At 41.4% G+C, this 25825-nt stretch overlaps 1 protein-coding gene across 1 annotated transcript in view; it reads right to left on the bottom strand.

Moving 5' to 3' along the window:
• The window catches only part of ZRANB3 (zinc finger RANBP2-type containing 3), a 254638-nt gene that overhangs the window by 38020 nt on the left and 190793 nt on the right, over nucleotides 1-25825 (bottom strand). The window contains exon 2 of the mRNA XM_083865032.1: nucleotides 1658-2072. The gene's annotated coding sequence lies outside the window, so the exon portion shown is untranslated. The remainder of the gene's footprint in view (nucleotides 1-1657; nucleotides 2073-25825) is intronic.

A 25825-nucleotide genomic window follows, 5' to 3' on the forward strand; every position in this document is an offset into this window, starting at 1 on the left:
AACTATCTCAGGATTAGATAGTGGGAAATAATCCCAGCTTTTAAAGGCAGGGATGAGGAAGATTCATGGATTTACATCAGGATTCATTCATAGGGCATAAAAAAACAGTAAAAAATTATGAAGTGCAAAACCCATGAACACCAGGATAAACACATTTGGTGGGAGTCACCCTGTGTTTTGTAAAAGTGATTCCCATTTTTCCAGTCTGATGAAGTTTTTTTGAAAGGGCTCTACAACAATGTGCCTATAAACCACTTGATGCAGTCCAATTCCCATTACCTTTCAAAACTGAATCAAAAACCAATAAATTTTATAAACACGTTTGTACAGTAACTATAATTTCCAGGAAAACTTTCGAGAAAGTCTCTCGAACTTCCAAGAAAACCGAACTGCCATATAAAAAAATTGCATTGAAGCTTTTTTTAAATTCAAGGAAGTAGTTCATATATGACAGAAACAACATCAGCAGTATTTCTGAGTAAGCTGCTCCAAATTCTATCATCTTCAATCAATCATAAAATGATCTGGAAAAGTAAGTAGCTACTGAGTGATAAGGGCAGTGCACATAATAAAATAAAATTTGAAAAAAACCAATCTTGAATTTCTTTCTAATCACTGCTACTGCTGTACTGCATTTCACTCTAGGCCCTTTATCCTTCCAGAGGCAGAAAATGATACTTACTTGTTGAGGATGTTAGTCCTGGAGTTGTTTCTTTATTGGAAAGTTGGGTGCAAGACTGATGACAAGTTCAAGGGCTACTTTAAGTTTTCCAATAGCTGTTTGTCAACACAAGCTGATTACATAATATAAACCCACTGCTTATTTTCACAGGCCACTAAGTATAGCCCTTTAATGCAGCTCAGCAGCACATGCCTGAGACAAATGAGTCTTTCCACTAAGGGTTTTGCTTCATAAATTTCCCCTTGATGGACTTAGCTGCTCCATGTCTGCGTGTTCAATAAAGCTTAATAGGGAATTCAAGGCTCTGAGAACATCTTGGTAGATTGATTAGTCAAATAGTTCACAGAATCACAGAGTTGTTTGGGATGGAAGGCACCTCTGGAGACCATCCCATCCAAACCCGCTGCAGCAGGTGACACAGGTGGCTCTGGAATGTCTGCAGAGAGGGAAAACCCAGGAGATCCCCAGGCAGCTGCTCTAGTACCCTGCCATCTTTGTAAAGCAGTTCTCCCTCATGCTGAGGTGCAACTTCTGTTTTGTGTTACAGCCATTGCTCCTCATCCTGCTGATGGGCATCGCTGAAAACAGCCTGGCACCATCTGACATATTAACGTGCATCAATGAGATCCCCTCTCAGTCTTCTCCAGACTAAACAGGCCCAGCTATTGAAGTCTCTCCTCGTTAGAGAGATGCTCCAGACCCCGCATCACCTTTGTGGCCTCTGCTGGACCCTCTCCAGTAGCTCCTGGAGGAGCCACCACTGGGATAATAAAGAATTGAAAATCTACCCATCAGGACACAGCATTTTAAAGAACACTACAAGAGGAAGCAATCAGACGGTTCTTTAGCACCGAACAGCTTTTCCAGAGGCCGCTGCACCGCGCTGGAGGGAAGCGCACACCTCAACACCTCCCTGGGGGCAACTTCTTCATTCTACTTACGCAAATCCCTGCACAGCTGCAATCGCAGAAATACCTGAGCGCACGACGCGACGAGCCGGCAAGAACCGCAAGAAGTGAAACCTGTGACAAACAGGGGCTGGGGACACCCGGCACAGCTGGTCCGGCCCCGGCCCGCCCCAGGCCCCTCACGGCCCCTCACGGCCCCGGCTCCGCGCTCGAATCGCCGCCGGGAAGTGACGCAGGGCCGGAGTCACCGACGGGAAGCGCTTTTGGGCCCGCCGACCGCTTTTCCCTTATTTTATTTTTTTTTTTTTCTGTCTTTCCCTGTCCTTCTCGCCGCTTCCCCAAGAGAGAGTTAAAAATCATCTTCCCGCCAGGCCGTGCCAGCCCCGCTTTCCCCTGCCCGCCCCTCCGGCTCCCTCGGCCCCCGATCGGCTGGAGCGGGCGAGCTGAGGGAGCCGAAGGGAGGGAATGAAGGGGGAATGGGGCTGGGAATGGAGGATGGCACTAAGGGCCGGGCTGGACGGGGCAGTGCCGCCGGCTCTCGGGGTTGGGAAGACCGGTGAAAGCCAGGGAGGCGAGAGGCTGCGCGGGCCAGCCCTGACTACAGCTCCCAGCCTGCCCCGCCAGCGTGAGGGCGCCGTACGGCTGCGGGAGTGCTGGTGCGGGCACACACGGGAGCGGGGAGCTGCTGCGCGGGATACACCACACGCCCGGGAGCAGGGCAGCGCTTTAGGCACGGGGGAAGGGAAAGCGGCCGGGGCAGGAGAGGAGGCCGCTCAAACCCCACACCACCACAGTCGCGGGATCGCTCCGTCCGCCTGCGGCCATGGGCTGCACGCAGGAGGCGGGCCTTGCGGTGCCGGTGCGCCGCTCTTACTGGCGCTCACGGCTGTCTATCAAGGCGGCCGTGCCTTTCGATTGGCCGCCGCCTTCCGGGCGGGCTCGGCTTCGCGTAAGCGCCGAGCGGCACCACTCCGCGGCAGCGCCGGGGGGAGGGCGTCGCGAAGCTCATTGGTCCTTGCCGCCGTCCATCACTAGCGCTCCGCGCAGCCATTGGCGGCGGCAGCCCGGGGGTGGGGCCTCTCTCCCCGCCGCGGCAGCAGCAGGAGGAACCCGGGCGGCGCTCGGCGCTGGGTTCGGCGCCCCTCGTGTGTGAGGAGCCGCCACCCGGCGGGCGCGGCGTCCCGGGAAGGAGCCCGGGGAGGAGCCCGGCAAGGAGCGCTCCGGCCCGGTGAGGAGCCGGGGATGGCGGCGGAGAAGGCGCTCGGGCGGGCGGGGGTCGCGGTGCGCTGAGGGAAGAGGAGGAGGAGGGGGGGGGCCGCGGCCGCAGTGCGCAGAGCGGGGGCAGCGCCGGGCGGGGGGGGCGCGGCCGCGGGGCCGGGGGGCGCAGCCGGGGGTCGCGGTCCGGAGGGGCCAGCCCGGCCCTTCCCTGCCCTAATATAGCCAGGGCTGGCCGGACTGGGGCACACGGCTGTTCGTCTATTATGTTTTCATTTTCTTAAAATTTCTGCCGGCGCGTTGGGTGATTTTGCATGTGGGTATATCTGCCATGTTATAGTATAAAGTGTATAAGTAGAGTCGGGAGCAAACTACGTCACAGCCGTCTCTTTTAAAAACGTTTTAAAATGAGTTTTCAGCACCGAAGAAGGGTTTCACTCTATGAGGAAGATGGAACGAGATGGAAAAAAAAGTGAGGAATAGCTGTTTCTTACGTGGGGTGTAAGAATTATTGAGATTGTTCACGTGGAGAGATTTGCACGCATCCTGCATGGTGGATCTGTGTGGTGTCCATAGAAAGCTGGATTAGGAGGGTGGTGGAAAAAAAACGCCAGAAGAGTGGTGCACACTTTGCTTAAGGGTGCATTGCCACATAGTGCAATCTGCCATAGTGTTTGTTATCTTGGAGTGGTTTTGCTAATAGTCTTAATTTTAAATTTTGGTGCCTCCCTCTCATTGACCTGAAACCGAAGAGATTCTGTGTGCCCAAAGCAGAATGGGGAATGTGTTGGGGTTTTTAATCTTGCACTGGCCTTTTTTCACTGAGGCATTAACCTGCAGTTTTTAATGGAGTTGCTTTCTCGTGTCTTGTCTTCCACAAGGAGTAATGTATTTGAGACATGCTTTTTGGCTGAATATTAAGCAGCAGTTTTACAGGGCAGTATGTCTTGTGAATGTGAGATTAGGAATATTTATTTATTGTTGAAGTGAAAAGTAAAATGAAGGTCTGATTCTTTTCCGAAATGTCTTGTTCAAATAATTTGTTATTCAGGAGAAAGAAATGGCAATGGAAACACGTTTTCTTTGACAGTTTTCCACTGGCTTGGCATGCAGCTGATATTAAGCCTTTGTTTTACAGTAAAGTAAGTACTGTAATGTCAAGGGTTTGAGAATTTTGTAGAAATTAAGTAACTTATTGCTTGTACCTCTCAATTTACCGAAGTCCCAATGGCAAAAATAATGTTAAGACTTGTGTCCATTTAAATCTTGGAAGATCAAAAATGTGGTACTTGTAACTGCACTGGTTGGCCTCTCTTTATTTTAGAAAACTATAAATTGCTATCAAGATCAACTAGTACTTTTCTCATGAGTAAAAACAGGTTTGACTAAGTATCAGTAATTTTGAGGGGTGTGCAGTGTACTGGGTTAGGTTTGTTAGCAGTGCTCCAGAAAGTGTTCATGAAAGATTTGGGAAAGATCAGCCACTAAGTCTGCTGCAGTGGTTGTCTCTTTGTATTTTAATTTCGTATGTTAAGGGGAATAAAGGAAAAGTTGAGGAGACTGGTGCTACTACTTTGCTCCCTCTCTTCTTAAACACAATTCTGCCCCTGCCTTTTTTTCTTCTTTTAACTTAGGTTAAGTTTTGGCTTTCATTTCTTCTCCAAGTTCAGAATATTTGTCTTACACCATAGTCTTTATTGCCTGCTTAAAGTCTGTCCATGAAACTGCTCCAAAGCAGCTGAATGGTTTGGGTCAAATGCTCTATGCTCAGCTCTGGGTAGAGCACAAATGCCCTGGGTTTGGGGTTTATTTAGTTAAAAGGTGCTGTCACTTTCCTTAGTGAGATTAACTCTGTTAATTCAACTTCTTGTCTCTGTATCGCCACTTTCACCAATCTACTTCCCCCCAGAGTTAATTTGACTAAGAGATGTAGAACCACATCTTTTTAAATACCTTTATATGTTTAAAGTTTCAAGATGCTGTTTATTCCAGGCTTTTAAAAGTAACTGATACAGTTGCATTTTTTGGACACTTTGGGGAAAATCGGCCTTTTGACGCCCTGTTTTCTGAGAGCGAGTTGTCAGGTAATGGAGGAACGCAAGCTTTGAATTGGCTATAATGTGGCATACAGTCCATTTTATAAAAACCTTTTAAATATATTGACAGCATGGTTCAGGTTTGGTGAGCTAGACAGCTCTACGCTCTAACTTTTACTACCTGGATAAAAATATGGACCACCTTGGATGTCCTGATTAGTTGAAGTGATCAGCATCTGAAATTTTTCAGCAGTGCTGGGATTCTGATTTCAAAGACACGAAGAGAGTTAAGCAGTAAATGCGAGGTGCTGTAATTCACGGGTGTGACGGCTAAGGAGCTTTCCATAGGAGTGGGAGAATATCCCGTAATCCTGGGCATCTCTGGGCTCAGGGTCTGCGGGCAGAGCTGTTGAGCCCAGTCGGGCTTTTGGTGGCAGTTTTTCCGTGTCCATCCCACCTGGGAATGGCCAGCCAGGGATGACCCAGGGGGGTTTGTTAAACGCTGCATTCCACATTGAGCCTTTTAGTGATGGAAAGAGGAGTCGTTTTGGCAGTGCAAGACCTGAATAATAAGGTCGTTCACACCGTATTCTTTAGGCAAGAACAATCAATGTGATTTCCTTAATGCGGTGCTTACTCCGGCTGATGCTCTGGCTGATAGGCAGCATCTATGGGAGCCATTAAAGTTGGGGTTTTGTGGTTCTTGGTGGATCCTCCTGGACTTTTCTTTGAGGTGAAGGACGAATGTGCTGTATAACAGTGTTAAGGGATTTTGGAAAGTGGTGTTGGAAAGCTCTGGTTCTGGGAGATGGTAAGTCAGCATCAGATCATGATTAAATATGGTCGGGAAAATGGCATTTTGGGCCTGCCTATAATCTTACTTTGATTTCATAACTGGCTGAAGGAGTGTTTTAGGGGAAATAATGTCTGGAAACAGATTTATGAAGGGCAGCAGCCTTAATTACAGAGCAGCCTGCTCTGCTGCTCTTGTGCATAAGTTAGTCTCCTGCAGTTTAATGTATGTATTATGAGAATCCTGTCATCGTGTCATTTTTTTGATAAGCACTTTTCTCCAGTCTATAGAACTACATTTCCAAGAATATTTGGTTATTGTATGTTCGGATCCAGACTGCTGAAGCAAAGTGTAGATTTGAGGTGGCTGTGGGATGCTTATTCTAAGGTTTCTTTTCTCCTCCTTATCTTGGATCTCTGTAAGGAAATGGGGCATTACCTCTGAGCAGCCCTTGGTGTCTGCATTAACAATTATATACTACATTGTTCACCTGCCTTTTTTCAACTGCTGCTTTTTTGTTCTTCACTCTCCTTCCCAACATCAGTTCTTATTACTCTTTAATCTGTTAATTGAATTTGTGTGTAAAATGGAATTCTGTCCCTTATTTAGCACTCCTAACTTTTCTGCCTCTTCCTCAGGTTTATTAGCAAGTGTGTACTGCCGTGTATGAAAGATCTTTGTCCAGTCGTGTCTAGAATGGTCTGAAGGCTGAGGCTTGTCAGGACAAATGTCATAAATGCCTTTAAAGCTTTGACTACACAGCATAGCAGAGTTGCTCCTTCTTTTTGAAAGCATAGCTTTGGATAACTTGCATCTCTGAGTAAAAAAAAAAAATAACCTCTAAAAAGCATAAAGATAGAAGATAAGATATCATCACTGGATTTGGTTTAGCAAAAATCCAGTCCTGAGTTCTGTACTTTTGTAGAAAATGTTCTGTATAGTTGGTTAGCACTTAACCCACCACAGTCCATGTAAGAATTGTTCCCAGCCAAGTGAGGTGTGATGGGTTGCTGTAGGTATCCAACTGAAGCATTTAAAATTATGTTAAGTGAAGCAAGACATAAATAGATGCAGTCCTTGTAATACCTGCTGCTGTGAGAGAGGCCACCGTGGTGCCATATCCTTGGCTTTTTGTTCCTGCCCTCTGCCACCTCCCCTGCTCTGTTTAATGAGCTGTTACTGGGAGCACTCTCTGAACCTTTATCTGTGTAAGGTTTGGGTCTCTTATTCTGTCAAATCGAAGTGTCTATTGGAGCCTTGGAGAAGCAGTTTAACTGGCAGATGGAGGAAATGGTGACTGGAAGTGAGATCAGTGACTTCTTTAGTGCAGCTGAATCTGGAAAAGGCTGTTGGTGTGCAGCTGGTGAGTGAAGTTTGAACTAATTCGAGTGCCTCTGCCAACAGCAGATTGAGGAGTGTTCTCACAGTTCTTTCTCCTGTCAGAGCTTTGGGCATCAAAGCCTCCTGCTGGTGCTGAGAAGCTGGGAGCAGTTGCATCATTGACCAGTGATGGATCCACAGGCAGATTTCCATCTGTTTCCATGTTCTAAGTGAACTCGGAAGAATTTGGTATGTTCCTGTGGAGATACAGCAGGAGTTTTGAGAGGCATTGGAAAATTGCAGGCTTAGATCAGATGTTCAGTTTTTGTACTCAAATGAGGCAGTAGCAAAATGAGTAAATCAGTCTGTGGGGAATTCTTGTCCATGTTATCTCAGCATGATTTGAAGCATTTCAACAGAAGGTACAGAAAAAAGCCTTTTTCCTTTAAAGCATTGTTAATCCCTCTGTCTTTTGGATAAAGAGCTCCATTTCAGGTTCAATGTGCTCTGTAGGTGTTTAAAAAGAGTACACCTTGCTGCTAGGATTAGAATCTTTTTCTCCTTTCTTTTGTAATCCATTAAATCTATTCCATAACTTAAAGCAAGAACCAAGCCCTCACCACTTTGTCTCCCCTCAGATGTAGCTGGATTGGTTAGCAAAGTTACACACATTGGCAGTACTTAGACTCTAAATAAAACCTGGTTTGCTTTTTTTTTTACTTGATGGGTCCTTATTCTTCCATTTGGGAAGTCAGACTATTTCTGAACAAGAACTTCTGCCTCATGGCTTTCCAAGGGAAAACCAAGGGAAAACCAAGGGAAACTGAATAACTTTCTTGTGCTAGTGAGTATTGCATATACTTTAGTGGCAGAAACTGGTAAAATGACAATTAGATACTCAAAGCATCTGCTGATAGTAATTTACTGTTAGAATTGACTGTAATGAGTCCTTAATTTTTACTTCTAATGAAGATGACAAGTTATTAGTCTCTTAGTTCAGGTGTTGTGGTTTCTTCTTTGTTTTAAGCACATCAAAGTGATCTTTAATGTATTTTCATTGCACTTAATCTCTACAAAGGCTTCTAGCTGCTGTGTTTGGTTGCACATTGCATTATTGTCATGGAAAAATAAACTGCTCCTTCAAGGGTTTAAAGCTGCACCACAAAGCAGTGCCAGTATTGCTCTGAGATGTCATCCTTGTGTGGATTGGAGGAGGGAAAGGACTCCCAGTACTTGGAAAGCTGTTAAGTGACTTTATGGAAGCTGCTGTAGGAATGCAGCTGCAGTCTGGTTAGACCTGTGGTCTAATAAAACAACGTGAATCTTTCACACAAACTATTGTGCTAACTTCCCAAAATGTTGTGATGTTCATCCTAGTACTTCATGTAGGGATGTTTTGTTTCCCTCTGGTTTCAAATATTGGCTTCTGGAGAGGGACACCTGTTTTTATGTGGGCATTCTTGTTATTGGGAGAAACAACTGAGTTCAGTGAGCTTATCTAGTAATGAATTAAATACAGAAGAATAAATAATACCATGTTTCGAGGAAGGTTTCTGAGATTCAAATGGTACCATTAGACTACATTATTAAAGCAGAAATATGAAAATAATAAATGGTTTTACTGGGCTAACTCAGTTAATGCAATGTATGATATTCCAACAGTTGGCTGTTCATCATTGACCATGATGACATGCCATTAGTTGCTACATAATCTTCTATTTCCTGACACTGCAAAGTTTGATTTGAAAAGCACAAAGAGCAGTAGTCCTTATTAAGACCTGCATATCAAAATAGTAGTGGAAGCTGTCCCAATTCAGAACACAATCAGCTTTTTATCTGGCCTTTTCTGTTGAAATATTGGAGAGTGCTAAAAACTGGGTTTGTGCCTGTCTCCTTTGGTCCACAGCAGTGTGAAGGCTTAAAATAGTAATGTTCCGTAAAGATCAAGAAATAGAGATGTGTAAGTATTCTTTCAGTATCTCTTTTTCTTGTCCTGTTCTCCAGTATGCACTGAAATACAGACTGCTTTTAAGCAAGAGACAGTTTATCCCATTTTTACCATGTGGAGTAATTGGGGATGGGAGATCTTGAGAAGATTTCAACACTGGTCAGACAATGTGTGAATTCAGGCATGGTTTAGATCCATGCTGATGATTCTGAATTGTGTGACTTGACTGAATTCACAGGGATTTGATGGTTCTTCGTGGTGCACCTGAGCAGTTTGTGTCTGTGTGCCCCAGAAAGGAGCCAAGTGTCGGCAGGTCCGTGTCACACCTGCCCCGGCTGGGGGTGTGTGTGATGAACTCACTGCTCCTGATATGAACAGTAAGAAAGTCCTGGGCCATGACGTGAACAGGCTCAGCTCTAATCCTGCTCATAACTTATTAACCTTGGGACTCTGCTGTTTGCAGTATCAGGAGTTGTTTTTTGTGTCCTGATTTTATTCATGTCTGCACATGCTGCAGTTACCTGGTTATAGTGACTCTGGAACTTTTGAACATGTTTGGTATATGCAGGTTAGATGTAGGCTTGGCTTCTGTAAGGAAGATGGATTCTCACATGTGTTTGATGTTATAAAACAGACTCCCATATAAAACATGGGAGGACATAAAGTTGATTTTAAATTATTCCATGAAATCTTCAGAAATAAAGTACAAGTAAGTGATCTTTTTCCAGTTCAATTTTAAGGAAATATTCTTGATCCTAAGAAGGCTTCTTAACAGGCTTTTGAAAAAAACATATTCCAGTTGTTTCCCACTAAATCTTGGTCACCCATACCTTGGTATGAAATAGCAGTAATTATCAGTAAAATAATGGAGTGTTTGTGGAAAGGATGCAATTCATTGCACTGTGCACTGCTTGAATGTGCCTGAAGACTGAAAAGGAGAGACTCTGGGTCAGTAAGTCTAGTCCCTTCTTCTTGCAGGAAATAATGCTTTCATAACTGTGTCAGACTTTATCTTCATGTTAATTAAATTCCTAGTTATCTTCTTGCATGCTGAACAGCAGTTGTAAAATCTGGTTCTGATATCTACTGGCCTCCAGCCTGGCTGACTGTGGAAAACTTACAGACACATGGGTTTGTGGCAAAGTTTTCCTCTAGATTAAGTAGCTCTTCTACCCATCTGTTATCTACTGCAGCCACATGAAATTTAAGTTTTCCATACAAGTTTTTATCAGTGCAAATACCATTTTCCATATAAGGCCTTACCAGGGCTTTATTAGAATGGCACTTCTGTAGCTTTTCTGAGAATAAATTGAATGGTAGTTACATCTTGAAATTTCGAGTTTTCTTAATCTTCATTGTCTCTGCTTTATCAGTTTCCTCTATAATACTACTAAATATGTAATTTAAACAGTTTAGGCCTCGTCCATTTATTTTTCCTAGGAACTATGACTTTATTAAATAGAGCTGTTTGGCACAATCTCTGCTACAATGTTTTTCTGTCAACTCATTTTCTGCTAACTTTGGTGCCTTTAATTCATTCTTTCATTTAAAATTGGTTTAGAAGTCAGGCATACAGTTATTTTTTCCTTATATTTAGTTCTCTGCATTTTATTCCAACACCAAATGATACCATCATGTATTTTGTACTGTTGAAAAAAAATCTCTTCTTTGGGACTTGTGATCTGATGAGAGGCTTCAAATTTTCTGCTGTTAGTGGGTATGGTGTCTGCAGCACTTACTTTCTGAATCTTCTTTTTCCTTTGAATGTACTCTTTCAAATTCAGTTTCAGATGTGCTGTAGTGGGTTTTTGGTGTACTTGTTCTTTTTCTGTTTATATAGATAATGGATCTTTTGTTAGAAAGTTCTGACTCAGGCTGGAAATTGTTTCTGACTTTCACAGCTTACCTTTTGGTTGGTCACTGTATTTTGGAGTGGATTTTATTTATTGTTTTGTCTGTTTCTGAGCTGTTGTTTCATTGGTTTGTTTTGAGGTTTTTTTCCCTTCCTCCTCATTTTTTCTTCCAGCTAAAATTGTAGTTATTCATATTAAAGGGCTTTCTTCCCTTCCCAGCCTCTTTTCCCTGTGCCTTAGGGAAAGCAAATTCCATATGAATTTTACAGATGATTCTTTACACACGTGACATCGTTCAGTGCTACATAATACACACTGAAACATGTCAATAAATTCTAATATAGCTCTGTGTTGTATATCTTTATAAGGAAGTGGTATGTCAAGGGCAGCCTGATTATCCCCAATCCCTGGATTGTTGTAGCCTAAGACTATGTCAAAGTCCCTGTCCTGAATTGCCTGTAAAGCAAAGCCTTTTGGTCAGAGAAATGCAGGACTGTAATAATTATTAATAGATATTCTATTAATTATTAATAATCCTTTCCTTAAATATTCTGACTACATGAATAAGATTCTTTGGGATTGGCTTGTTCAGTAGTAGAGCAGTGTTAAAATTAGTCTCTTTAAACCATCTCCTTTCCTTACCCCATTTTGGTCCCGCAGAGAATGGCTGTAGCCCTCACCTTCAGGTCTGCTCACACTTCCAGAATGTGTCAGGCAGAGCAGGATACAGGCTGTAAACAAACACCCTCCAAATGGGAAAAATCTGATCTCCAGAAAGATTTCCTTTCCTGTTCTTTCAAAACCTCTCTGCTCCCAGAATTGGGTGTTAGTGCCTGTGCTCAGCTTGGGAACAGTGAATTTGGAATCTGCATTTTGAGAGTGAGTATTTTTTCTCTTGTCCAATTTGCACTGGCTCAGACATGTAACCTTTGAAGTATTTTTGAAGAAAACAATGGTGCTTATTTTTTAATTTCCTCATGCCTTTATACTTGTCCAAAAACCAGCTTTCAAGAAAATTTCTCAAAGAAATTCACTAAGTTCTAATGCACTGCATTAGTTTCTCATCTAAACTGAGTTACAAAAATCCTTCAGAACGTAAACTTAGGGGTGGCAGTATTCATCCTATGTGGATACTTTTTTTTTTTTTAATTAAAAAAACCCTCCATCATACTGTAAATCAAATCTTCATTAAATTAGGGGGTTTGTCTAAGGAGAGATACAGTGTTTGGTGCAGGTAAGTTTCTTGTTTCTGTGACCGTGCCATGAGAAACGAGCCTGTGGCATCACTAAAATCAGTACACAATTAGTGTAAATGCTGGAATTGCTTCTTGACCACTCTGCTGCTTAAGGAGATGAAATACCTTTGCAAGGCATGAGTTCCATGGTTTTTCAGTTGTGGAAAGGAGGAATCAGTTTCTGTCTCCCTTTTGCCTGGGTCCAGGCAATTAAGCCGTTCATCTGATGATGATGATGCACTCTCAGAAGTGTTCATAAGGAAGTAACAAGATGCTGATTTTAGTCTACTTTGCCTTGTTGCCAGGATCCTCAGTTTTGAGATCCAAGATGATGCTCAGGCAGCTGTTCCATGAGGCATTGAATTAGTGAGGCAGTTGTGTTCTTACCTCCCTCTGACCAGAAAGTGGAACAAAGAATTTACAGGATTCAACTGCAATGCAGGGAACTGCTCAGCACTGGTTCTTAAACCTGTTTAGAATGAAGCTGCTGGAGAGAACAGAAGCTCATTTATAAACAATGCAGGAAGACCAGCTGTAAGAATCCAATACATTAATCTTCTGTGAGCTGGACTGTCTCTACTGGACATTCTTCTGGAATTGCTTTAGCCATAGCCTCATTCAAGAAGCCTTGCTGACATGGAAGACTTTGCTGATAAAACTTGACCAGGTGTCAAACTCTGAGATTTCACTGGATGAACTTACTTTAAAACCTCATTCTGTGTTCTGTGTGTCTGTGGGGTGTTGAGGTCTGTACAGCTGTCACTCATGATGACAGCACAGTGTAACATTTAACTTGTTCCAGGCCTTGTCCTCAATTTAATGCACATTAGTTGAAAATCAGATAAACTGGAACAATTGCATACAGTAAATAACAGAATCATGGAATCATTTAGGTTTGGAAAAGACCTCCAAGATCATAGAGTCCAACTCTTCCCTCAGCACTGCCAAGCACACCACTAAACCATGGCCCCAAGTGCCACATCTGCATGTCTTTGAAATCCCTCCAGAGATGGTGACTCTGCCTCCTCCCCAGGCAGCCTGTTGCAGTGCCCGACACTTCCCATGAAGGAATTTTTCCTAATATCCATCCTAAACCTCCCCAGCAGCTTGAGGCCATTTCCTCTTATCAAAACAATATCAAATAATTAGATTATCCATCTTCTACTGTGTTTTGGAAAATTTTTCTGATGATGTCAGCTACTTGTAAAAGAGTTCTTTGGTTTATTTATGAACATTCATATGCCATTGTCTTGTGGCATGTGAATTTATATCTCAATATATAGACTCTGTTAACTGGAGACTTTGCTGAAAGTAACTACAAATCTTACTGGTTTATTGATATTTAAAGCGGAGATCTGTGACAAAAAGCCCCAAAGGCAGACCAGGTTTGTGATTTTTGCATTTATTACTGAGTCTCACGGAGCTCACAGGGAGAAACAGTTCAGTTTTAGAGTATTTAGTCTTCGAGTTATTTTCTGTCATATTCAGCAAAAGAATAATGTTACAGCTGGCCATGTCCAGATACCCAAACCTTTGCTGACCAGCTGATCAAAAACTTGGAAAGCCAGGTGATGGAATTTGTTACTAGGAGTTAATAATATAATGATATAGCTGAGTTCAAAGTTTTAAATGAACAAAAAACCTGCCAAATCTTGCTGCCATTGCTTTTCTTGTGCATAGACTGCCCATAAGGCTTCCTCACATAACATTTTATATCTGGCAAAACTCCTGCTATGGATGTGCATATTGGATAAGGGATGTCCAGTTCTCTTCTGTTAGTCTGGTACTTACTTCGTAATTGCCAAGATTTGTTCCTGTCCCTCTGGAATTATTGAATCTGTAAAAGGAGAATCTTGGGTAGAAAGTTTGATTTAGCTTTGGATTAGAAAAACTAGAGGTGTGAGACTAGTGATTTTGCCTTATACAGCATGTTAAAACAAAAACGAGAGGCATCTCTAGAACTTTAATAAATATTCTGGATGAGGTTTGTAGTATTTCCATTTGTGGTGCTGGAATAAGGCTATTGCTTTTCAAAATCTCACTATTCTGGATTACATATAAATAATTCAGTCAAGAATCGAAGATCTTTGTATATTGCCACCTGCTCATTATTCAGAAATTCTTGTTACAGTCTGCTGTTGCCCTAGCAACATTCTGAAAATTAGTGTTGCATCTATGAAAAAGCTTTTGTTTATGTAGCAAAGCCCACTATCCAATCTGTACTAGTGCATGCTGCATCTCAAGTGATGACTCCAGGTCCCAGCCTTAACTGTTTAAAAAATAATGATTTCCTTTTATGTAACATTAATTGAAAATTATTATAGTACTTTTTTTTTTCCCTACCTAGTCATAGATAATTAAATACCATGCTGATTTTATTTAAAGTCCCTTTAGAGACTGATGGTGCCATTATATCATCTGAGTGGAGATGGTTGGCTGTACAGATATGCAAGAAAGTAAAATAATCACTTGTTGACTTCTAGTGTTCTTAGGAGCTCCTCTCTCTTCCTCCTTTCTCCTTCCCCTTGTTGAATTCTACATTAAAAATCAGATCTTGTTTAACCTTAAGGACTTTGGGGTTTAAAAAGATTGTGCTTAGGAAGTCGATGTGAGTCAAGTTTGGGGCAGGAGTAAGGGTGGTGTTAACAAAGTCCTTGAAAGTGCCAATGCCTCAGCCAACACAAGTCTCAACTGCAGCACTCACTGCTTTGGGTTGAACATATTCATCTCAGAAGATTTACTTCTGGAACAAAATTGAGGAGGAAGACTGACAAGCTGGATCTTTTTTCCCAGAGACAAAAATCAGTTGAAAAACATCATTACAAATACTGTTCCTTCCAACTCCTCTCTGTTGTCATGAAGCAAGGGAAAAGCTCCCCTCTGTTCTGTGTGTTCAGATGCTGCTTCCCTGCTGCCCTGCCACTGGTTTGGTTCAGCCCTGCAGTTTCTCTCCTTCCCTCCAGTGTGGGTGGAAGGTGAGACAAACCTGCTCTGAGAAAATTTGCCTTGTCTCTTGTCTTACTTCACCTGTTGGTTTTCAGATTCAGAGTTCCAGAGAGGAACAAAGACTTCTGCTAAACTGGTGAGCTGCAGTCCAACTTCATTTGAAAAATACAGATTTGTTGAGACTCTCACATCCCCCTTGGTTTAAACCAGTGTTCTTTAGTCTTTTGCCTCTGAGGTATTGGAATTGAAATGTAGGATTACAGCTGAATTGCTCATCATGATTTCAGCTGAAGTCTCTCCTCTTTTCTTGCTTTTAGGCACCTGGCACTGAAGCCCTGTTCCCATGCTCTAATTGTTTAGAATTTTTGTGATGATAACACAAGTTGTGCTACTCAAATATGGAATTTTGTAAACATGAGTGAAGTCCTGTTGTTTGGGTTTTTGTTATTCCGGGGGTAGACTTTATTATTTGGGAACTTGTATTTCTGCTGTCCTTTTGCAGAAAATAACCCTGGCTTAGTATAAACAGGTTCTTACAGTTCTCTATTCTCATTTTTGTGTTCACAAAACTACTGGTCTTTTTTTTTTTGCTGGAATAGACAAGCTCTTTGCTTTTTTGGTTGCTTGATAGTGTCTGTACTGAAAAAGGAATTGATTTCCCACCCTCTCAACATTCCCACCCCCTGGTAAGTGTGACAGATCCACAGGAATTGCTCATGAGTTTTGGACGTGTCTTCAAAATCAATACATTCCAAATGAGTATTTGCATATCATAAACCTTATGAAGACCAGGTTTTCTTATGAGGGGAAAAAATATTGGGAGGAAAATGGAAAAAATACTTCCAGTGAAACAGCACAAGTTTGTTGTGACTGTTGGTTCTAAGTCAGATCTGTGGTTTTAAAGAATTCCGGTTCAGCATGGGGGAGGTACATATTACATATGCCTGGCCCATGGTGTCAGTTCACTTCCTGGGTCACTTAGGGAGAAGCTCAGAGGAAGTTTTTCAGGAATATTATTTTGTGTTCAAACAGTTGCTTTTTCATTGAAAAAAACCCAAAACACAATGAACCTCATGTGAGTGAGAGGATATTACAGCTTTTGCTTTCAGACAGTGAGGATGACCTTAAACTCCAACCTCTGAATAGCTTAATTTTCTGCTTATCTAATGCTTGGCATTTAGATGAGACTGTATGAAACAGAAGGTCTAGAACAGTCTGAATTTAAACTGCAGTTCAGGAGAAAGTTAATATCAATATACTAATGCAAAACTAGACATGGTGTGTTCATTAGGTGTGCATGAATTTTTCATCTTGAGACTAAACTTAAAATCACTTAATTTGCTTTTATTTTTCTTAACAATAAAGCAAGATTGTGATGAAAATGGAAAGATTCTTGAAAGGGTTATACACCCAGTTTTTAGAAGTAAGAGTGAATGAGAATACTTAGTTGTAGGAACAACTGGGGATGGAAGGACAAAAATTACAGTGATAAAACATCTGACAAAACCAAGTAAGTGATCTTTAGTCTTGCTTTGTAATATATTCACTCCTTGGTTTAGCATCAGCCATTACTCAGTTGTTTGCTTTAACTGCAGAGGCAATGCTTTGGTTTTCATTAAGCAGCAATGTTTTCTGTAGATGTCAAAAATCAATCTGTGGTTGAATATAACCTGAGTGGTTCTTACTTCAGATTGTGGAGATAGGCCAGAGCTTCTACAGGTAACATTTCTTTTCACTTTCTTGTGTAACACAATTCTCTAGCACACAGAAAATTAGAAATACAGGTTTTTAAAATGTGTTCTGATGTGATTTCTAGAGGAAAAGAAGAAGTTTGGTGGCTTTGGGGTTGTTTTGTGCTTCACTAAGCACATAAGGACCATAGTTAGTGGAATCAATGGCTACCTCAATACCCCAAAATCATCTACTAGAATTTGCTTTTTCCTGTGTGTTGTCACTCTTTGAGTAAGCAGGGGATTAGAGTTGCCTTGTTCAAGGAGTGAAGAATTGGACAGAATATATCTTTTGGCTTCTTTAACTGGTCCCAAAAACATCCCTCCCACATTTTTTATGAACTTTGAGAGATGCCGGGTTTGGTTGGTGGTTTTTTCCCTTTTTGAAGTCTGGTAATGGGAATGTTATTCCTATTTAATTACTTAGAATTTTTACTCCAGCTAACACCAAAAGTTTACTTACACTCAGAGATACATTTGATATTTTTCAATAGATTGCTATAATGAGTACTTGTAGAGAGATCTTTAATATTGAATTCCATGAATCCTAGAAATACTTTTTTCAGCTGGCTTTTTCACTGTTACTGTAGGCTTTTTAATTAACAGTAAGTTAATCTTTGACCAGCAATCAGCCCTACAAACAGAGCCACCAGACAGCCACTTGCTCATTTGGTATCCATTCTCCAGAAGGTTTTTGAAAAGTAATTGCATTTAGTCCTTAAGGCTGGCTTTGCACAGTCAGTGTTTGGTGATTGTTTGTATTTCAGGCTTTAGCTTAAAGTCTCCTGTATTTAGACTTGGACAAGACCTTGTCATCATGTAGTAACCATGGCTAAATGGTGACTGGTATCTAAACAGCACTAAAATTGTTTCATTTATACTTGTAAGAGTGGGGGTATATTTCATTTCTTAGAAGAAAAATGAAACCAGCAGAGAAAGATGTTTATTTCAGCTTCATCACTCTGCTGTCTAAACTGTGTTCATGGTGCAAAGGAATGAAATTGCAGTGCTGCTTTTCTGCTTTCTTGGAAGTGAGAGGTTTTTATAGGGGGATGATATGAACTAAATACAGAATAGGCCTTCGTGACCGATCTGGAGTTACACAATGTTTCTAAGGGTAGAGATAAATATATTCCTGTTCAATCAAATGTTAAAGAGTTACTGGCAGTTCAGAAGAGACAAACTCAAATCAATCAAGTGGATGGAACTTGGAGGAGTCAGGATATGGCTTCATATGATGCTTCTGTTAAGTTCATGTGGATGGGACAAACTCTGTAAATGTCTCCCTTTCTCACATAACAAGAAAAGCTGCTCTGTTTCCTTTAGGATTATAGATAAATTTCATTCTGGAATTGGAATACATAGTTGAAATATCCCATTCTAGTATTTTTTAAGCTTTTTGTCTCTCAAATTTTTTTTTTAAATTTTTTTTGGTTGGTCCAGATGCTTGCTTTTTATCTTGTCCTTTAAAAATCTTCAAAGAAGTACTTTTCTTTCTCATCTCTTTTTCATTCTTCTAAATGGGAAAAGGCTGTTGTTAGTTAGAACATTTCAGTGTGTGTGTCCTTCTCTCAGAGTTTGTGTCCTTCCTCTTCAGGCCTGTAAGTCTTGCTGGGATTTGTTTTGGGGTAATGGGGCCCTTGTGCCTCGAGTCCTTGGATATTGCAGAGCCAGGAACATCATCTTCCTGATGTATCCTGTGCAGCAGAGCCTTTTTATCAGTTGGGATTTCTGTCTCTGTGTCAGTCCTCCTTTTCAAGTTTGAGAGAAAATTCCGTTCCGGACAGTCCAGTCTTTCCTTCTCTGAGCCAGACACTGGTTTGCAGAGACTTAATGGTGCACTTTTGCCTCTTACTGAGTTGTGTAAATTTGTTATGAGATTTAAAAAATAAAGATTCATTTGCATCAGTTACATACTGCAGTCTTAAGTACAACTATGACAGAGGGTATTGTTTTGTCAGGAAAATGGTTTTGAAGAGGTGGTGTTGCAGATATTCACTTTTTTTCTTAGGTCTAGAAATTCTCTCCTCCTTTGGAATCTGATTGCTTTCTAGACTGTTTTTTGTTTATCTCCTGAGTACCTGGCTTGTATGTGTGGTATGGCTTTGAAATTTAATTTGAATTTAAATTTTTTATTTGCTCATCTGTTTTTGACCTTATGATGGTATTTCAGCAGATGTAATTGTGTGTGTTTGTTAATAGAGATACAATTTACATGTTTTGAGTTAACTTAGTCAGCCACATCAGGGTTGCAATTCTAAATTAGCCCTGAGTGCTCCAACTCCTCTTTCCAGGCTGTAAGTTTTTACTGCTCTTAAGCATATTAATTATGTATCTTGACTAAGGGGGAAATTACAGCATTATTTTTATGATCTTTCATTAAAATTATTTTCATGTTTCACATACATTAACATGTTATGCCTGTGTTCATTTGCACGTGGCACGAGCTTTGTATAAAGGCAGCCACAGAGCTGAACACACAAGATGAGCATTTATAAAATATATTTCTGATACAGGAACATTTCAGGTAATGAATGCTATTCCAATTTTTAGTCCATCACTTAGAGCAGACCAATTTATATGTGTAGGGGATAAAAAGGTTTTCCTTGTGAGAAAGTAAACCCAGACCAGTCTATCCTCTTCTGTAGGATGAGTCTCCAGGACAGGAGTTACAGAAGCCCCAACTCTTCATAATGTGTGGGTGTGTGAGTTTTAGAAAAATTAACAAAAATGTTCTAAGGGGCAGTGCAGAATATAACAATAGTTCATTGCTCAGTTCTTTCTCCATTGGGTACTGCTTTATTCCTGTTTGGGGCTCACTGCATCTTGTTGCTGATCTTCCTGATTATAAAAACACTCCTAGGTGCTCTGCCATGGTATGTGAATACCAAATCTGATTATAGCACTAGCTAGACATGCACAGCAGACACATTTTCCTAGTGTCGTGTGAGGAGACTGCTTAAAAGATTATTCTGACATTAATGTAATCTGTATAATGTGTTCAGAAACTGAAAACTATTCTCTTTGGCAGCATTCAGAGTATGGACCCTGCAGTGAATGGCTTGTGCACATAGGTGATCACCTATTTGGAATTCATGATACAATTAGGAAAATAAAAGTAATTTTCTTGTCTAGCATGCTGCTGAGAAAGCCTTTTCCATGAGAAATAATGCTCCCATTGCAGACCGGCTGGAACCTTTGCAAAAACAGCAAGGGCCTCCCAGAATTGTGCCTTTTGTGTGTATTTTCCTCGAGTTTGGGATGAGACCTCAGGGGTGGTGGGGATGTGTGCTGGGGTGGGGAGGGGACTGGTGTGTAGAGAGGGGCACAGCCAGCAGTTACACTGGACCCAGTGCACCAGAGAAAAGCAGGGATTCCAACAACTGCTGTCTTCAGCTGAATCACAAGGATTGACTTTTCCCCTCCCCAGATGATGTTGCTGCTCAAGGACGACAAGCCAAGATGTGTGGAGTGTGTGACACTGCCATGTGTGGGCTGGAGGAGTGGAGGCTTTAAAGATGGAGCACTTTAGAGAGGTGGCAGAACAGGGGAATAGCAAGCACAGAAAGATGATGATCTGTTGCAAACTGCAGCAGTCTCAGTATCAAATGATGTTTTATATACTAATATATATTTTTATTTATTTATTTATAAGAATTTCTTTTAGTACTGAGACTGCTGCAGTCAGTGACAGGTCTGAATCTTTCTCTAGTTGTTTTAGATTTACTTTATTTTCTATGTTTGTTGCATTGTAGAAATGAGTCTGTATATATATATATGTGTGGTTTTTTTAATCTTGTCGCTTAAATATAGGATAGTGATCTCCTGTTTGTCAGGAATTGCAGCCTCCCAAGATTGTAATTCCCCTCTCTGGAGCCTGCAGATTAAAAATACTGCCCCATTCTCCTTCCAGCCTAAGTTGGTGTGCAGGATCCCTGGGAGAGGTCTCTGGAGAGTCCAGAAAGGGGATTATGGTTATCAGTGTGCAGCAGTGCTGCCGAACATGGGGTGATGCTGCAGCTGCCCAGGGATAGAGGTGTCTCACAGGCAACAAAACTGCAGACTGCTGGTCTGGGCACTGCTTTTGGAAGGATGATAATTATCATATAACTGGCTTTTTTTTTTACCCCTCTGTTTAGACGACGTTTTTCTTCCATATTTGGGTTCTGATAGTGGGTATGTGCCAGTCCAGAAAATTATCATAGCATTCATTCTGCCAGTGACAAGTGTGTTTATCTGCTGGCACCGAGGACTAACTTACTGATGACTTTTTGTGTTGCGTTCACAATGCCAAAGTGAAGAAATAAAACCGTCTAGAGAGGAAATTAATATCTTTACAGCGCGAAGATTTTTGTCCTGCTTCTTTGTCACATCAAAATTCTCACAGTGTGGTGTAAACTTTAATTTTAGCGTAGTCTCTTAACGGGGGAAGCGATTAAAATGTGTCCAGCCATTTTCTAGCAGCCGGGAGAGCTTCGGGAGGTTGTGAATTGCCGAGGAGGAGCTGCCTGGGTGGGGGTGACAGTGACAGTGACGGTGCCAGCGCCGCTCCAGCTGTGCCTCCCATTGTCTCGGGCGGGCACGGGCTGAGCCCCGGCCGGGGGAGGGAGGGAGGGATGGATGGATGGAGGGATGGAGGGATGGAGGGATGGATGGATGGATGGATGGATGGATGGATGGATGGATGGATGGATGGATGGATGGATGGATGGATGGAGGGAGGGAGAGCACGCCCCGGGGGCTCACTCATGGAGCACAATGCCAATCCGGGCAGGTGTGTCAGCCCTGGAACCGGGAATCCAAGTGCTGCCTGACAGGGGAAGAGTAAAATGTCTCAGACAAATTGCAGTTTGTGTTTTGTTTGCCTTTTTGCACAAAAGCTCTTCTAGGCCTAATCAATTAGCAGAGATCATTAGCATCCCTGAATATCTTCCTTCTTTAAATATTGACTCGAAAAAGGGTTTTTTTCTTACATCTTACTTAATAATGGCATTCTTGCTAATTTTTATTTACTGGGTGTTTTGTTTGTGCTGTGGTTGGAAAGGCACTAAAAATATCTCTGCTAAAAGAATTTCCCAAGGTGGCAGGAATGGGGGAGATGCCTAAATTTTTTTTTAGTGTGTTTTTTTTTAAAGTGTTATTGTTATCTCCATTCCAGCAAGGAACTACAAGTAAGCTTTTGTTGTTTGGTTTTATAAAGATAAGTTTTGAACTAAAAAATAGGTTTCAAACCTAAGCAGCAACAGTATTTATAGTAGACTCTGTGAAAATGGAGTGTTTTTCCTATGCAGTTGGTAACTGTCTTGTGTTATGGACCAAATATCTTTGTTGAGATAAGAAGTAGTTTTGGCTGCTAAATTGATGACATTTGATTCCATGAAGATCAGGCATTTAATTTTTATCAAATTTCTGCACTATCAGCGCTCCTGACATCAGACCTGCTGTGGTTTTGTTAGAAATTAAGCAGAAATACACTGCTTGAGAACTAGAGTTTGTAGGGTAGACAGTTTTGAAATTCTGATTCGTTTTTACCTGGTGTTTGTAATCCAGATTTTGAAGCAGCCAGATGATGTTTGTGTGTGTGGTGATGATGTGCTGTGGTATTTGTGAAGCTGTGGCAGCAGGACAGAGGTGAGAGCATTGATAGTGCCCCAGGGAAAGTTTTCTCTTGTGTCTCGTTTGCTTTGGTGATTTTTGTCTTTATGTAGAGAAAGGCCATAATGGTACAGTAACTTACCAAGTTAGTGAATTTTGTTATAAGATGGAAAGAAAGGACCTGTTAGAGTTGGAGCTTTTGCTTCTTAACTCTTTTGAAAACTAAGTCTTTTGTATAATCTCAGATATCTTAGGGGCCTGAACAGAATCTTTATCCTGGCCTGGTAACTCCAGGAGTCTGTTCCCACCATCCACTGTTGAAATTTGGGTCAGTTTTAGAGACACTTCTTCATGTACTGATGAAAATATGATGGACAAGTGTTAGCTTAGATATTCTAAGAATGAAACCTGATTTATGTACAGAAAATTGTTAGCTGCTGTGTGCAGTTGTCTATGGCTGTTTTCTAAATGAAATGGAGATTTGTGTCTTTTAAGAAAGCTGCTATTTGGAGGTTCTGCACTGGAAACAGTCACTGGCAGTGCTTCAGTTCATTTACTTAAAATAACTGGGGGGAAAAAATCAATCTTTGACTATTTTGAGGTTTTAGTTTGCTACTGCATCATCTGGGGACTTTTAGATGGCATGACTTTATTTGATCTTATGTGTTTTCTATGGAGTGTTTTGAGTAGCAAGATTAATTTTTTACATCATCTGAACTTAAAATATTTATGTTCTCTTACTTCTGTACTGTTTCTAATATACCAAAATCAATCAATGCTGAGCTTAAAGGATTGCTGAAGATACCTTTGGTTAGTTCACAGTTGGGTAATATAAAACAAGTTTCCAATATTTTATTTAAAAGTCTTTTAAAGTCAGCTGTAAACAGCTCAGGCCATACTTATACTTTATTGTGCTATAAAACCTCTGACCTTTAGCAAACATCAGCAGCCTCATAAAGAGAAAACCAATTCTTTTTCTTCCCAAACTATTGATTTCCAATTGACACCAAAAAAAGCATATTGTTGATCTTCTTATTCCATTTTAAGACCTTCACACTAGAAATGAGGCTTCAGAGAATGATGTAATAGATTCTAATTCAGTTTTTAAGGATTGTTTTTAGTAAGAAAACTGTTGCTATTTGATAGTTGAAAGCAGGTAGATACTTTGGGTTTGGGCTCATGATCTGCCTGAATTCATGACTTAAAGGTATTAAATAGATGATACATACAGATAAATATTAAACAGATTATATGGTGATGTAGACTTGTGCTTTGTGGCATTACAATGTGCATTTCCTGGAACTGTTGGAAGTTTTTTAAAGGTGTAGTTCAAAGTCAGTGAAAAACTTGTGCCAAAAAATGTGCAGGATGTCAGAAGGAGCTGAAAAGGCTGATGGGTGACCATGGAGTATGAACGAGGTGAGGGAGCAAGGGCAGGTTTGGGGACTGCTCCAAGGATAAAAAAGCTGGAGGCTGTGGGAGGCTGCTGGTGTGGGCACGTGGACACAGAATTTTCTGGATATCAGCCCTAGAGACAGCTCAAGAGCTGGGAGGGGTTTTCTGCTGTCAGTTGGGTTTCTCTGAATGATGAAAGCTAAGCCAACAAAATCTTCGTCAGCATAGTTGTTTCTACAGAGCTTTTGCTGCTACAGCAATGTCATGTGAGAAGGGCATTCATTTTCCCCCTCCCAAGCCAACAGAACTATGCTAGCAAAAACTAAAGATGTCATGCTGTATTTCATAAGCATTTCTAAATAGTTCTTTCCTCATGCCTTTGGACAGGCGTGTTCTTTGGGGGAGGAGAGGCTCAGCCATTCAACAGATGGATTTTCCACTAACCTAATGCTCTGCTCCCTCTGAGGTATGGCATTTTGGAAAGGTTAATGCTCTAATGGTGTTCAAGCTGAAATGGCTTTTGTCTGCCAACGTGTGTTACCCTGTGCAGATTCCTGCCAGGAGACAATTATAGAAAAAATAGTGTTCACTGAACTGTTCTGAAGTCTGTCTGGGAAATTATTTTTTTTTCCTTCTCTCTTTAAAGGTACAAAAAAAAGAGTGAGAATAGATCCTAATAGAGCTACAACTTTAAATAGTATATAAACCATTTAAGATTATTTTTGTTACCTTAATGAGGGTGGCCTAGCCACAGAGCTGTGTTTTATAATAACAGTATGTGAATGTTGGCCAGGCTGGTTTTCATTCACCACAGATTGTTCAGTGCTGGAACTGTCATTTCATCAGAAACCCTGCAGCCTGGACTTCCATTGTTCTTCATGTTGGGTGGCTCCTCTAGTCAAAACAAGGACTGTAGTGGGATTTTTTTTCCTTAGGTAGTATCCTAGTATTCCCAACCTCTTCCTTTCCTAAATGGTGAAAAGAACGGTGCCTGCAGACTGCCAGATTCAATAGTGAACTGGAATCACCTCACAAGAACCCCTTTGTCATGTTCCACTGTGGCAGGAGCTACATCCAGAGAACTGTTCCATTTTTCAAGGAGGAAACCAAAGGTGTTTATTTCCTTTGATGTCCCTGGCTCTGATTGTTTGTATCAAAAGTGAAGTGCAGGAAAGGAACTAAGAGGAGGATGACAGTGCTTTGTGCAGAATGGAGCAGCTGAGCCTCCTGGGGACCTGAGCACTCTGAAGAGCCATTGCATAGTGGCAGAGCTTTTTTCAGGGTACATTTCAAGTTTTATTTTTTGAGTTTATGGATGACAAACGACAACAAACTCCTGATTTCCACAGGTATTTGAATACTGCAGTTTCCTATCAATATGTAGAATAAAAGACTGCTCTAGTCTTGCTTGTTGTTAAATGTCTTATTCTCATTTATGCAGCTACATTCCTGAAGGAATTATCTTGCTATTCTTTGTCACTGTCAGCTCAGTGTTTCTATTGCATTCAGGAGTGAACTCACAGGAGAAGGTGAGGCAGGATTAAAGAGCCTTAGAGTATTGCTCAGAATTTAAAATATAAAAGGAGGGGGAGGGATAGTTGCTAATAATACACCTTGGCTTCTCACATGCCTATTCCTGTGAAAGGTGTCCTCTTTAAGAGCCTGTCAACTGTCTTATGAGCACTGGTAGTGTCCTATCTTAGGCCTGAGTGTGAAAAAGAAGGACATTATATTGCTCTTCAATAGTGTTTGAGAAGTTAGAGCATGCAAAATATCCTGGTAAAGAAAAGAAGGTATTTAAGAACACTGGGGGCAAGTTTCAGGTTTTCTTTGCGGTTTTTCTTTTCCTGGGGGCCCAGCAGTGCCCTGGGCAGGGCCAGTCCCTGCAAGCTCAGGGCCCAGGGGGAGGGAGGTGGGTAAAGCTGAGCTCTGCTGCTGCTGCTGGAGCAGCACCTCTGGCAGAGGGGCAGGACAGTAAATAGGTGAAATTGCAGCAAGGTGAACTAGAGCAAGGCCTGGGACAGCCTTTTATTGGGTTCACAGTTGGGGGATTTTCCTTCCAAATTGGAAGAAAGTTTTGAGAAAGTCTGCAAATAGCTCCTGGTGCATTTAGTTCTATTTCTGTCCAGTTAATTTTTTAATGATGTCTACTTGGTAGTAGGACATAAC

This window comes from Zosterops lateralis (genome assembly GCF_965231275.1).
Source record: "Zosterops lateralis genome assembly, chromosome: 7".
In the NCBI taxonomy this organism is placed as follows: Eukaryota; Metazoa; Chordata; class Aves; order Passeriformes; family Zosteropidae; genus Zosterops; species Zosterops lateralis.